Source organism: Octodon degus, unplaced genomic scaffold (genome assembly GCF_000260255.1).
Source record: "Octodon degus isolate 3935 unplaced genomic scaffold, OctDeg1.0 scaffold00212, whole genome shotgun sequence".
Classification (NCBI taxonomy): Eukaryota; Metazoa; Chordata; class Mammalia; order Rodentia; family Octodontidae; genus Octodon; species Octodon degus.
In genome coordinates, this window is record NW_004524788.1 from 2,082,024 (window position 1) to 2,095,577 (window position 13,554).

General features: G+C 42.7%; 1 pseudogene; it reads left to right on the forward strand.

Moving 5' to 3' along the window:
• The first annotated feature begins 4,422 nt into the window (after positions 1-4,422).
• LOC101589248 overlaps positions 4,423-13,554 on the forward strand; it is a 67,140-nt pseudogene continuing 58,008 nt past the window's right edge.

The following is a 13,554-nucleotide window of genomic DNA, read 5'->3' on the forward strand; positions in this document are numbered from 1 at the left end:
AAGAAAGAGGGATATGTTGGGAGCCATGAAATCAGGAAATCGATCAAATGTGTGTAGGTGGGACTAGACCTCAGTGTCTAAAGCAAACAAGCTACCTTGGTCCTGAGATAAACATCCTGTCTGGATATGGTCAGCTATTAGCTGCTAGGCAACCTTGTGTCACGTGTTACTAACTTTGCAAAAGTGTAAAGGACCATTTTGTTGTGGAAGAAAAAAGAAACTATATTTAGGATAGATGTACAGCTGCTTTCTCTTAGTTCATTGAGAAGAAAGTTTTGTACTAATATTGTTCAGACAAAAATCATGTCTTCATCTTGTCCGCTGAATAGCTACTATGAAGACAACAATATGCAATATATTAATTTTGTAACTGCCCTACTAACCTATTTTGAAAATGTTTCATTGCTATTTTATCTTTTTTTCTCATTAAAATGAATTTTAAAAAGAAAGCTGCCATTCCATTAGATTAAGGCCCCACCTTTATGACCTTATTTAACCTTAATCACCCCTCCAAAGTTCCATCTCCAAGTGTCCATCTCTTAATACTTCATAATGGACATTAAATTTTACCATGTGTGGGTAGGGATATTTGAAGCATAGCAAAGATGAAGTTGATTTTCATAAGAGCTCTCTTAATTTTCAGAAGCTAGAAACTGATAAAAATTGTTTTAGTGAACAAGCCCAAAATATAGACCACGCAAAATGCCAGGTTCAGCTTTTATGCCTTTCAAGTTCATTGCCTGTACTTTACATAAGAAACCATGTTGTAGACACGTACTGCAATGGCAGCTCACAATCCAGGCTGAGTCAATTTGTCTAAGCAACTTTAAATTCTCTAGACTCTAAGATACACTGGTAATCATATTTGCCATCAGAGTGGGGCCAGGGACCTGGATTCTGAAAATCCCCTCAATGATTCTGATGTCACAGGCCACTAGACAGCCTTAGGAATGACTATATTAGTCCCCTGTTCTGTTCCAACCCCCACCAGCACTTGATCTTGGCTCAGGGGCAGCATCTCATTCATTCATGTTTCCCAGTGGCAGCATGAACTGAGCACCACATGAGTACTCGTTAAACATTTACTTGCTCACGCTGAATCCCCGGGAAGGTTGAAATAGTAATTGCTTCCAGGCTTTTCTCTTGGACCACACTTCTCCAAAAATCTCTCTGGTATTTGGTTGCAACATTCTTCTACCAACCCCCAGGTTCCTTGGAAGAAAGATGGCTGTAGTGGGCAGGGGAGGTGATGGTGGGCAAGTCCCATTACTGCCACTTCGAATAAGAAGAGGAAGTCCATGATGAGGCCTCAGTTCCAGGAAGGCAGGATAGGCTTAACTCCTGCCAAGCCCTTACTGCCAGACTAGCCTTCTTCAGCTAAGAGGACAAAGAAGTGGGGGCTGCTGCTCCCACAAGTTTCCCTGGGGAGAATCACTTCTGCAGTATCAGTTATTGAATCATGTGAATTCCAAGTCTGCTCACACATCCTTCTAGCAGTCCCACATCTGGAACTTCCTCTACCAAGGCAAAGAGGCATATATGGACAGATGAGTGGCTACCACAGCATCATTTGATGCTATCTACAAGACCGATGTGTCCATCAATGGGACACAGATGCAATGGAATATGGACCACACCCACAACCAGGAACCAGGCAGTCTTGCTGAGCACAGGAAGGACTGCCACTCAGGATAGGTCACCCATGTCACAGAAGCTCACTGGTGTTTTCCACATGCCACCACAGAACTGGGAATTAGGCCCCCATCTTTCTGATGCCAGCACATTTACCTCTGCAATCCTTGGATCTGAAAATCAATCATAATTTTCCCAGAAATAAACACCAATGCATGCTTTAGGAAAAGATTAATAGGTACTAATCTATTAAGGGTTAGGATGAGGTGGAGGATGGATGTGAGGGGGGAGGATGTCTCTGCTTCATACACTGCAAATCTTTCACAATGAGCAGATATTTTTAGGATAAAAGTGTTCCACTGGGATATAGCTCAGCAACAGAGTACTTGACTAGCATTTTGAGGACCTGATTCTATACCCAGCACTACACACACACACATACATACACACACACACACACACACACACACACACACACACACACATTAAAAAGTGTCATCCAAAAGAAACTTTGTAAGGAGCTGCAGACCCAGAGCAACCATTAAGCTTGAGTGAGGAGGGAGGCTAGTCATGGAGTAGTACGGTAAAACAAGAATGTGAGCAAGTAGCAATAAACTGGTGAAAATTTAGAAAAAAAACAGCACCATCATTGAATCTGCAGTTCTCGGCCCTGAGAATGATGGGCACTGCTGACTTTGCGAACCAGACAACATTCCCGTGAGAGATTCCCAGAGCTGGGTGGGGAAAACCACAGAGACGAAGGCTTGGAGGTCAGAGCTTGCCTTGGAATGGCTCACAGACAGCCATGGCAGTGCTGGAGTGTGAGGGCAGGCCCAGCCTGTGGCCAGGAAAGATCAGTCCATGACCCTGAAGGGCCTCAAACTCTGAAAGAAGGGGATTCTTTCCTGCTTACATGATCCTATGCTGCTGGCATCAGATAGATGGGGGCCTAAGTCCCAGTTTTAATCCTTGGCTGTGGCCCAACTTACACTTCTCTGAGCCTCAGCTTCCTCATCTGTAATGCCATCCCTTGAAGGGTTGCTAGGAGGATTAACTGAAACATCAGCACAGCCCCTGGTACCGAACAAGCCCTCAATAAATCACCACCTTATTGTCATCATTGCTGTCCCTACAGGCCAAGCTCATGGTAAACACTGACCTGGGGTCCATCTGTTTGACTGGGATCCTGGGGCAAGTGAGGTTAAGGCCCCAAGGTCCTTCTCATGAGAGGAAGTCAACATTGTACATTGGATGGTCACATAGTGTCCCCCTCACCCCAGCCAGCTGTCTGACAGCCTGTAAACAGATGGCGGGCGGGTGGCCAGTGAGATTGTGCAGATGGCACTGAGCAAATCCAGCCGCACTTTGGGGGAAGCAAGTCAGAGGCAAGCCATGCAGATGGGGAACCCGAGGACATCCTTGTCTATGACAGGCAGCATACTCAAGGAGACCTCTGAGAGGAATTATGAGATGTACCAGACCATGATGTACCACGCCAAGAACTATCTCCACCCTCGATTTCCATGGCCCAGTGCCACAGAGACATTGCAGACTAAAGGAGGTCACCCTAGCAGTTTGTAGCATCAACTCTGTAGGCCCTCGAGGGTCTGGGATCTCAAAAACTGTGATCCTCTCAACATCTTCCCTGAGCCCTTGCCTGGCTTCTCAGCAGTTCTCTGCTTCTTTCACACATGGGTTCCTCCTCCACAGTCTGCAGAGACAGACATAGCCTACAACACATGGGAACATAAACATGAACGTCTACCCATTTGCTTGGCCTGGAAGGATAGAGAAGGTGGTATCCCAAGGTGGTAGAGTGTCCAGGGGCCCACACTCCAGCTTGAACCTCCTTGGCAGTTGCTACCTGATCTGCCACTGTCTTCGAGGTCCTGGCTTCCAGTTCTTTTCTTCTGTTCCTGGAACAGGCCAAAACTCTCCTAAGACTCTGGTTCAGGACTTCTATCTTATTTAACTTGATGAATCCTTCCCTTCAGCCAAGAACTAAGGCAAATGTTATGTCCTCTGAAGATTTCTTCCTTGAAGAGTCAATAATTCCCTCTTTGGAGCTGCACAGCACACCTGCTATGGACCTGCTCTTCAGTTCTTACTATATTCTTCAGCGATGTGGAAACACACACACACACACACACACACACACACACACACACACATACACACATCACTGACACTACCACCAACAACACAAAATTTTCCTCACTTTCCATTCTAAATATAAGAAATTTAAAAGCAGTGATTACTGAAAGTTAAGAGTGAGGCAGAGAAGACAAATCCAGGCTGAGTCTTAACCAGGGAATGCTGTATGGGTATGTTTAACTACCACACAGGATTCCTTTAATATCTACAATTACTGAATGCTAATTAAAATAATACTAAAGCTGATTCAAAACCATTAACTAAGAAGGTGGGACTTTTGTTTTTCATCACGAATTGGCAAAGCTACTTGAAGAAAACCTAGGTTCATACTAACAATTGAGATCGATACTCATATTAACGTCCCTCATCACTTCTAATAACAATGAGAGCAAGACCTTTGTAGCTACGGTAGGAGCACTTTGCCATGCATTTCTTCAATCCTGAGAATCATACTGGTGGTAAGTGACTTTTACTATTCTGATTTTATTAAAAAAAAGAAATCTGAAGACCTGAAAGGAAAGGTTACTTTCACAGTCACCCAGCGAGCCACAGCTGACCTGGCTCTCGAGTCTGAGCAAGCTTCCGCATGATGACATCACCCCCGAAACCCTCTGCTCTCACGCTCCCCCTAACGTAATGTGCATCCGCCCTGCTCACTGTCATGTCTACACCTTATCTGCTGAGCTTTCACAAAATCAGTCCTCTCCAACTCTGGCGGAGAATCAGTAACGCTTCAGTGCGTCCCTCCTGGTCTTCCTACTCTGCTGCCCACTTCTGCGGGCAACATTTACTATCTATTGCCACTGGAAAGTTTTTGGTCTCCATGTTTCCTGAAATTACCCAGGTCTTCAATGCAAATATCTCCAGCAATGTCCCAAGAGCACTGGCGGCGTTTCCCAGAACCAGACAGGCCTACACTGACCACAGTTTCCCTCTACTGCACCTAGTGGGCGGAAGGGCTGAAGCAGCTGCCATTGATTAGAGAATTCTTCTTTTCTTTTTTTTTTTTTAATTTTTTTTTTTATTAGAGAGAGAGAGAGAGAGAGAGAGAGAGAGAGAGAGAGAGAGAGAGAGAGAGAGAGTGGTGTGTGTGTGTGGCCAGCTCAGCCCACCAGGGGGCGGGCTGGCTGGCATGTGGTGCTGGGGGATTGAACCGTGGTCCCTGTGCTTCGCTGAACTTGTTCTAAGTAGGTGCTTTAGACCACTGAGCCATCTCTCTAGCCCTCTTCTTTTCTTTTTTACTGCTTTTCTCCCAATCCCTCCTCCCCAGCCTGGTAACCATTACTCTATTCTCTGTTTCTGTGAGTTTGACTTTTTTAAGATTCTCAATATAAATGAGATAACAGTAGTAACTGTATTTTGGTGCCTCGCTTATTTCACTAAGCATAATGTCCACCAGACTCATCTATGTTGTCACAAATGATAAGATTTCCTTCTTTTTTTAAAAGCCTGACTAGTACTGCAAGGTGTACAGGTAGCATTGTCTTTTTTTTTTCCCCAAACCAGGGATTGAACTCAGGCTCTTGCACTTGCACTTATTCTACTGAGCCATCTCCCCAGCCCCACCATCTCCCAGCCCCAGCATTGTCTTTATTCAAGCACCCTTCATCAATGACCCCTCAGGCTGATCCCATATTGACATTGTGAATAGTGCTGCAGTGGACATGGCAGTGCAGATGCCTCTTCAACATGCTGACTCTATTTCCTCTGGATTTATACCAGGAGTGGGGTTGCTAAATCAGAAGGTAGCTCTACTTTTGCTTTTTGGAGGAACCTGTACAGTTTTCCATAAAGGCTTTACTCATTTATAACCCCACAGCAATGTATAGGACTCGTTCTTCTCCACATCCTCTCCAACATCAGTTCCCTTTCGTTTAGTTTTATAAAAGCTGCTATCATGAAATAATATATTGTGATTTTTAACCTGATGATTAAGGAAATTGAGCATTTTTCATATATTCATTCACCATTTATATCTCTTCTTTTGAGAAATGTCTATTTGAATCCTCTGCCAAATTTTAATCATATTCTTTGTTTTCTTGCTGTGAAATTGTTTGAGTACTCTGTATATCCTGAGTATAACTCCTTATCTGATGTGTGGTTTGTAAGGGGTATGAGATTTTGAGTTGTGTTTCTGAAGTTTGGCTGCTTAGGTCAAAGTTCTGACCATCTACCCTTGAAAGCTTCAGTAAGTAAGTTCTGTCACTGAGTTTTATGTCTCTCCTTTACACACCAGGGATACTAATATAAGCTGATTTCCAGGGTTGTTAAATGGAAAAAAAAGAGGGTTTTAATATGAAGAACTTACCACAAGTTCTTTTTCATAGTAAGTAGTTGTCAGATACTTACTCACAGTATTAAACAAAGTATTACTTTGCAGGCAGTCTTCACAGTAGGATGGAGGAGGATGCTCAGAAATTGTCCATTTTGGGCTGGTGAGATGGCTCAGTGGTCTAAAGCACCTACTTAGAACAAGCTTAGCAAAGCACAGGGACCGCGGTTCAATCCCCCAGCACCACATGCCAGTCAGCCCCGCCCCCTGGTGGGCTGAGCTGGCTACACACACACACACACACACACACACACACACACACACATAACATTAAAAAAAAAAAGAAATTGTCCATTTTGATGTGATCCATCAGTGCCAAGGTGAGAGACATGGGATGGAATGGTGTTCCCCATGTGGGCATCAGATGAGAGTACTAAGAGAGGACAAGCATGGCACGTACCACTTCCCACTTGCTGTTGTGAGCAGTTTGGGTTGTTGCTTAATTACTTCTCACCAGGATTCATTGTCTTTTGCAATTTAAAGCCTTGAATTCTTCTCCTTGACTAGGCATTCAGTGTCATTTTCTTTTCCACTGCACTGTGCCCCACACACTAATGTTGCATCACTGATAGGTATGTTGTGATGTTCTCAGAGACAAGTCTATTTCTTCACTGCTATTTAGGAGGGGAGGGAAAGAACACACTTCTACAAAACACCTTCAAATGTCAGATATCTCATCTACATTTATTTCAGCCCATGCAATAACTCTGTGAGTGAACCATGGTTTCATTACCATGTCACAGATGCGAAACACAAAAGTCAGAGGAATGTCCCCCAAGTTAAGACAACCAGAAGTGACACAACTAGGACCTGATCCTGGTTCATCATAACCCCAAGTGTCTCCCAAATGGCAAAAAAAAAAGGTAAAATAAAGGTACAACCTGAATGAAACTTAAATCTCACAATTTAGATTTAAAATGAAGAACATTGTGTTGTATTAGGCTGACCGTGGCTTGTACAGTCAATTTCATCTAAGTCTGTGCCACCCCATCTCTCTGATCATCACTGATGTCAATAAGCCATTCACACACTAACAGAGTTAGTATGTAGTGAAGTTGCAGCTGTATTTGCTTCTCCAATCTCTATCTAAGAAGCTTAAATCCACTTGCTTCCCTTCATTTCTCCCCACTCAGTCTGTCTCTGGCCTGGATGCAGCTCCTAAGTGCTAGAGATCACACCATATTTCTTGGCAGCTTCTCTACCTTGGCCTTCCCAAGGCCCTTCTCACCCACCACCTGCCAAACCAGGGACATGTCCCAGAGAGGCAGAACTGACCAGTCAGCCCTACCAGATTCAAGTCAATAGAACTCACAGCCCAAGACTTAATTTAGAACACCCATCCCCTGCCACCATGTACCTTGACACTTATGTTTGTGGCTATCTTTCTGGTGTGAGGATCTCTGCCAAGGTTATTTTAATGCTGACTGACACCTCTGTCTATTCTGGGAGAGTATCTCTGGAGAGAAGCAGCTCATGCCCAGGTCCCAAGACCTCTGGAATGTAATATTGGCACACTGTAACACAGCACATTGGTTTTCTGGGTGGGAGCCTCTCTATTGTGTACTCTGCAGGGACCTGGAGCAATTTTTCCTCCTTTCACATGTCAGTGGGACCTGGATGTTCCCAGACTCTGTTGACCCACATTTTGAATCAGTCAATCCATCAAAACAAACCATAAAAAAAGAATGAAAAATTGATATGTGCTACAACTTGGATGAGCCCTGAAACATGGAAATGAAAAAAGCCAAACACAAAAGGTCATGCATTATATAATTCTATCAAGAAAAAAATATTCAGAAGAGACAGATCCATGAAGATAGAAAGCAGACTGGTGGTTGCCAGAGGTTGGATAAGGAACAGTGGGGAGTGATTGCTTGTTTTAGTGCATTTTCTATTGCTATGACAGATTACCTGAGACTGTGTAACTTACAGAAGAAAGTTTATTAGGACCACAATTCTAGAGTTCAAGGTCAATTCTAAAGTTCAAGCTACATCTGGTGAAGGATCTCATGCTGTACTAGGAAATGGAAGAGCAAATGAGTATGTGTAGCAGAGACAAAACACAAAAGATGGGTTTACTGAGTGACAAAGCCCTCTCATGAGCACAAACCTACTTTCACAAGAAAGGCATCAGTACTTCTCAATGACCTAATTACTTCTATCAGCATGAGTTTCCGAGGGGACAAGCAAAGTTGAACTATAGCACTGCTTAAATGGTCTTCCTCTGAAGTGAAGACAGTGCTTTGAAACACTATTTAGAGGTGGTGCTTTCACAGGATTGTCAATGCACTAAATGTCACTGAATTGTATACTTACATTCTTGAGTCTTTTTATACTACATGAATTTTCAATTTAAAAAATATCCAAACAGTGAAAAAAGTGTTCAACGTGGATGATACTGTAATATACCATACATGCTTCATAATGAGTACAGTAAGAAATCCAGGAAAAGGAAGATGGGAATAAAAAGGGGAAAAGTCTTGGGTATGGGCAATACCCAAACTGGAAGTCTCTAGTTCTCCTTTGTAGGAGGTGGCTAGAAATCCAATTTGAGATTCTTCACAGTGGGAGGAAAATAAAAGATTTGTATTTCTTCGAAATTTACAATATCCAAAGAGCAGAATGTGTTGAGTATTCAAAAAATGCTCTAATAAAGGTTGGAAGAACTTTTCTCCCAAAGCTCCTTCAAGTGATCCTTTTACAATGTGGAAGGTGTGCTCCTGTTGATGAAGGGGTCTTCTGCAAGGGTCCTCTGTGTGGCTATCCACACCTCAAGGCTCAGACCACACTAACCCTCTCTGGAAAGAAGCAGCTTGGAAAATCTCCCAGTCCTTCCTTTGTAGGCTTATGAAAAAACAGTCTCATTCAGAAAAGTGCAGAAATAATGTATCATGCCATATTCCACTTACTTGGCATTTGATCAATAGCTACTGCCTCATTGAGGATCCAGGAACACAACATGAAATTTAGCTTTAGAATAGGAGAGAAACATTTTTTAATATGGAGTAAAAACAGGGGAAGTTACATGCATAGATAACAGTGGACTGATTGGTCATGGTGGTGACTAGAAGAAGGCTTCTTTTGAAGTCCTGACATTTGAGATGGGATGAGGTCAGAAGGAAGTTAGAAAGGAAGACATCCACACAAGAGGGAGGACTCCAGAGAGTGTGCCAGGAAGTGAAGGAGGACCAGTGCTACAGAGGCAGAGTGAAGAGAGAAGAGGCAAAGAGGCAAAGGAGGTCAATCATGGCACATTGAAGAGGAAGAAAGGAGAATGGAAGCACAGTTAACATCTGTCTACACTGTGTGAGGAGGATCACAGACACATGGCCATACACTGGGGAAAGAGTTTTGAGGGCTGAGGGATGTTCTTGTGTCAGTCCCCAGGAAGACTTCAGAATAAAACAGGCTCTTGTCCTGCTGGTAATACTGGTCTGGAAAGTTCTCACTTTTGCCTGAGGAAGCTTTCCTAGTTATATCTCTTTGCATCTTAGGCATGTAGACCAAAAGTCATGCTAACTTTTCTTCAGTGTTTGCTTCCAATATCTAAAGAATCTTTTCTCATATCCCAGGAAGCCTGGAGAATACTTTTGGCTTCAATAGCAGCCATTTATTGAGCCCTTGATACATGTTATACCTTTCAAACACCACACACACCATGTGAGATAGATGCTATTGATGATATCTCACAGATGAGAAACCTGAGGCTGAGAGACTCTGAAGTATTTGCTTATGGTGACTCAGAAAGTAAAAAATCTAATCCTGAGCTCAGGTCTTCTTGGCCACTCAGCCTGCTGTTTCCTAACCACAGTTTCTTGATTATCTTCCTTGTGACCCCTAAAGTCACCTACAGTATTCCTTCAAGGTGCATAATCTTGAGTCTCATCTATACCTCCAACTAGATGAAAGATCTTATAAAAGGCACTGGTCTGTCTTTTCTTTTAAAATAAAGGAATTGTCTGATTTAGGATTCTCAAAATGCAATTCTCAACACTTTAGTCCCTCAAGATTCTCTATGAGAAAGTGATCCCTAAATTAATTTTTTTAAAAAGAAAGAAAAAGAAAAAAAGTGACCCCATGGCCAAATCCACTGTGGAAATTCAACACACAGAATCTCCCTCATGATGATGGACAATGTGGTTGACCTTCCAAAAAACTTGACAACAGTAATCTGATTGTGTTGGCTTATGTCTAGATGTCCCCTAAAAGCCTTAGGTGGTCATGCAGGGAAGGCAGGCTTTTTGGAGGTGGCTGAATCTAGAGTTCATGATTGGTTTATTCTCTAGTGCTTGGATTGGTGGTGTGAGTGCTGCACCACCCCCCAGACTGCATACATAAGGGAGGGGAAAAGGCTTGCTCCTCCCTTCATCCCCTTTGTTCTTGCTGCTCTGTCTTTCACTGTCATAAACTGCTTCCCTGTGCTGCACCACCCTGCCTAATTATGGACTGATTATGGAGCCAACTGATTTATGGACTGAAGTCCCTCCAAATTGTGAGCTAACTAAACCTTTCTTTCCTTCATTTGAAGAGTCAGGCATTTTGTCTTAGCAATAAAAAAGTAACTAAGACACTGACCTCACACAGTCTGGCAGTGCCCATGGTTATTTGACCATGAAGTCATTTTGGTGTGCAGTTCTCCAAGTCATCCCAGGAAACATGTGTGTTTCAAGGTATATACTTTGAGAAGCACTAAACCTGTGTGATCAATTTCTGACTGATACCTTCCACACATCATACTGGGCTTGAGAAAAGAATGTACATGGTCAGGATAAAGGGATCCTGTCTTCAGTGGTTCCTAGCCAGGTTGAAATAAATCAGTGGACAATGAATTGCAGTGTTACATTTGGTGTGTGCCAAAGGACAGGAACTTGTTGGATGAGGAAGAACTGGACATGGAGTAGATAGATCTCCAAAATAACTAACAGAAGCAGCAGTACGACTTGTGTAGAAGGGCAGGCATGAAGGACCAGAGAAGACTGGACAGAGGATATTACAAGAGGAGTTATATAAAAAACCAAAAAGGGGGAGTGGAAAAAGAGATGATGAAAACTTTGAGGCCAAGGAGATGGCTTAGCCAAGATGCAGCAATGGTGAATAATTTTACAAAGCTGAATGGGAACCCAGGAATAGAGATAGAGATAGTAATTCAATGCTATAAGTACATACTTCTGTAAACATCTATGGGTTTATGACATATGGGCCCTTGATACCATTTTTCTTTGTATGTGGCACATCTAGACTTAATCTAGATTTTTCTGATCAGACTACTGCCTATGTGGGGTCATTGAACCAAGCTGTAGCTCAGACAGAGTAGAAAGACTATAAGAAGAAAATCAAATCCAGAATTTACTTGTCAAGTTTTTGTTTCATTTTTTTTTCTTTTTTCCTGACCTTCAAAAGGTCAAATAGCACTCTGCTTTATAGCTAAAAATCTTAAGCTGCAAGTAATGGAAAAAAATCAATTAAAGTGACTAAAACTGTTTTGCCCTATGGGAAAGGAAGAGCCAAGACACAATAGAAATACTCATATCTGGGGGTTTCCCCTACCCTCATAGGTCCCTTATTTCACATACCTGCCCAAGAGCAACTCAGTCTTCTGGATGCCCCAAGTCTACCTGTTACAGACAGCTAAGTTAGATAGAATGAAGCAGCCAAAAAGTGATCTGGCTCTTGAGGGAGTGAGTGCAGAAGATCAGACACTCCAAGATTGGGGCTGGAGGCTCATCTGAAGAGAGCCAGGCTCTGGGACACAGACAAAAAAGCCAGGCCTGCAAGCCTCTGTAGAGATAAACAGCAACTTTATAGTAGACTTCAATTCATACCACCTGGTCTGGTGAGTCCAGACAGTCATCAGACACATAGGTGGGTGATCAGAACTCCTATAACCATACTTCCATCCCTTCCCAGAAGTTGTTCTTTCCATATACCCTTGTCACATTTCTCTTTGCCCTACTGGATCAATATTAGCTAAGTGGCTATACTTGTAACCCTACAGTTTGATTGTAGTTTGACCCGTGTTGTACCCATATTGTGATTTTGCTGACAAAAAGTATCCATGGCCACCCACTCAGGACCTCTCCTGGAAATCCAGGAACTATTCTTCTCCTTATTTCAAATAAAATTCTCCTAAATTCTTCTTTCAGTTCACAACTTCATTCCTCCATGTAATGAGACCATGGATTCAGCATGTTTGACATCTAACAGTCTGGGACCCATTTCCCATAACACCCTTGGATTTTTCCCTAGTTAGGAAAGAGTTTAGTTTCTCATATTACCATAGAGCTGGAAGGAGCAAGCCCTGCAGTTCTGTCAAGACTGTATCTCTTTGATTCTGCTCATTTTTCCTTCTTGTTCTCAAGATGCAGCTAGAGTTCCACACACCAGGTCTGTACTCAAGGTAGCGGGAAGGGAGAAAGTGAACCTTTTTCCAAAGAGTTGACAAAACTCTCACATGTCGCATTGTCTGGAGTACATTTCATGACCAGCCTTAGTTATAAGACTATCTGGGAGAGGATGTACATCACTTGGAATTCAGTTTACGATTCCTCTGAACAAAATCAGGGTGCTGCTAGCAAGGGAGGAAGATACGGATACAGCATCAAGCGTGAACAGTGCCTGACACTCACACACAATATAATTCTGCTAGGGCCAGGGAGATAGCTCTGAGGCAAACGTGCCAGCCCAACAAGCACAAGGTTCCTAGTTCAATCCCTAGTACTACCAAAAAAGAAAGAAATAAAAAGAAAGAAAGGAAGGAAGGAAGGAAGGAAGGAAGGAAGAAAGAAAGAAAGAAAGAAAGAAAGAAAGAAAGAAAGAAAGAAAGAAAGAAAGAAAGAAAGAAAAGAAAGAAGCATGCAATATAATTATACTGCTCTCTTGGGTAGGATTCCTGGTGGTATGCCCCAAGGACAAAGTTCAGCACTCATAGAATGATTGCCTCTTCAACATTACTGCGAACCACTCAGCAAAGTTTAATGAGAAAATAATTTCATTACTTAAATAATTTCAAATTAGCCCATGGAAATTTAAGGAATTTTTAAAGCCTCAGGACAAAGGCACACTAATTAGTGCCTTAAGCACACAGCCAACTCTGACCAGGGTACAGGCCGGTCCTGCTGTTGGGCTGTAGTGCTCCGCCCTCCTCAGCGGAAACCAGACCTCAGCAGCATCTTTAGAATCTCTCACATTTCCTTTGGGGAGGGCTGGGAAGGACTTCATGCTTCAGCTGAGAAAAGATTAAAAATATTTTTAAAGGGTGTTCAAAATAGATACACAGAGAAAATAAAACACAAAGGCCAGGAACGGCCTGCTGTTATAAAATTATAGCTGTGTCTTTGATTTTTTTTCTCTCTATTTCCTAAAATATTCTTGTAATGAAGACCTGAACCCCCACCTTCTTCTGACCTCTGTCTCTGCTCTTCAGCATGGGACAACAA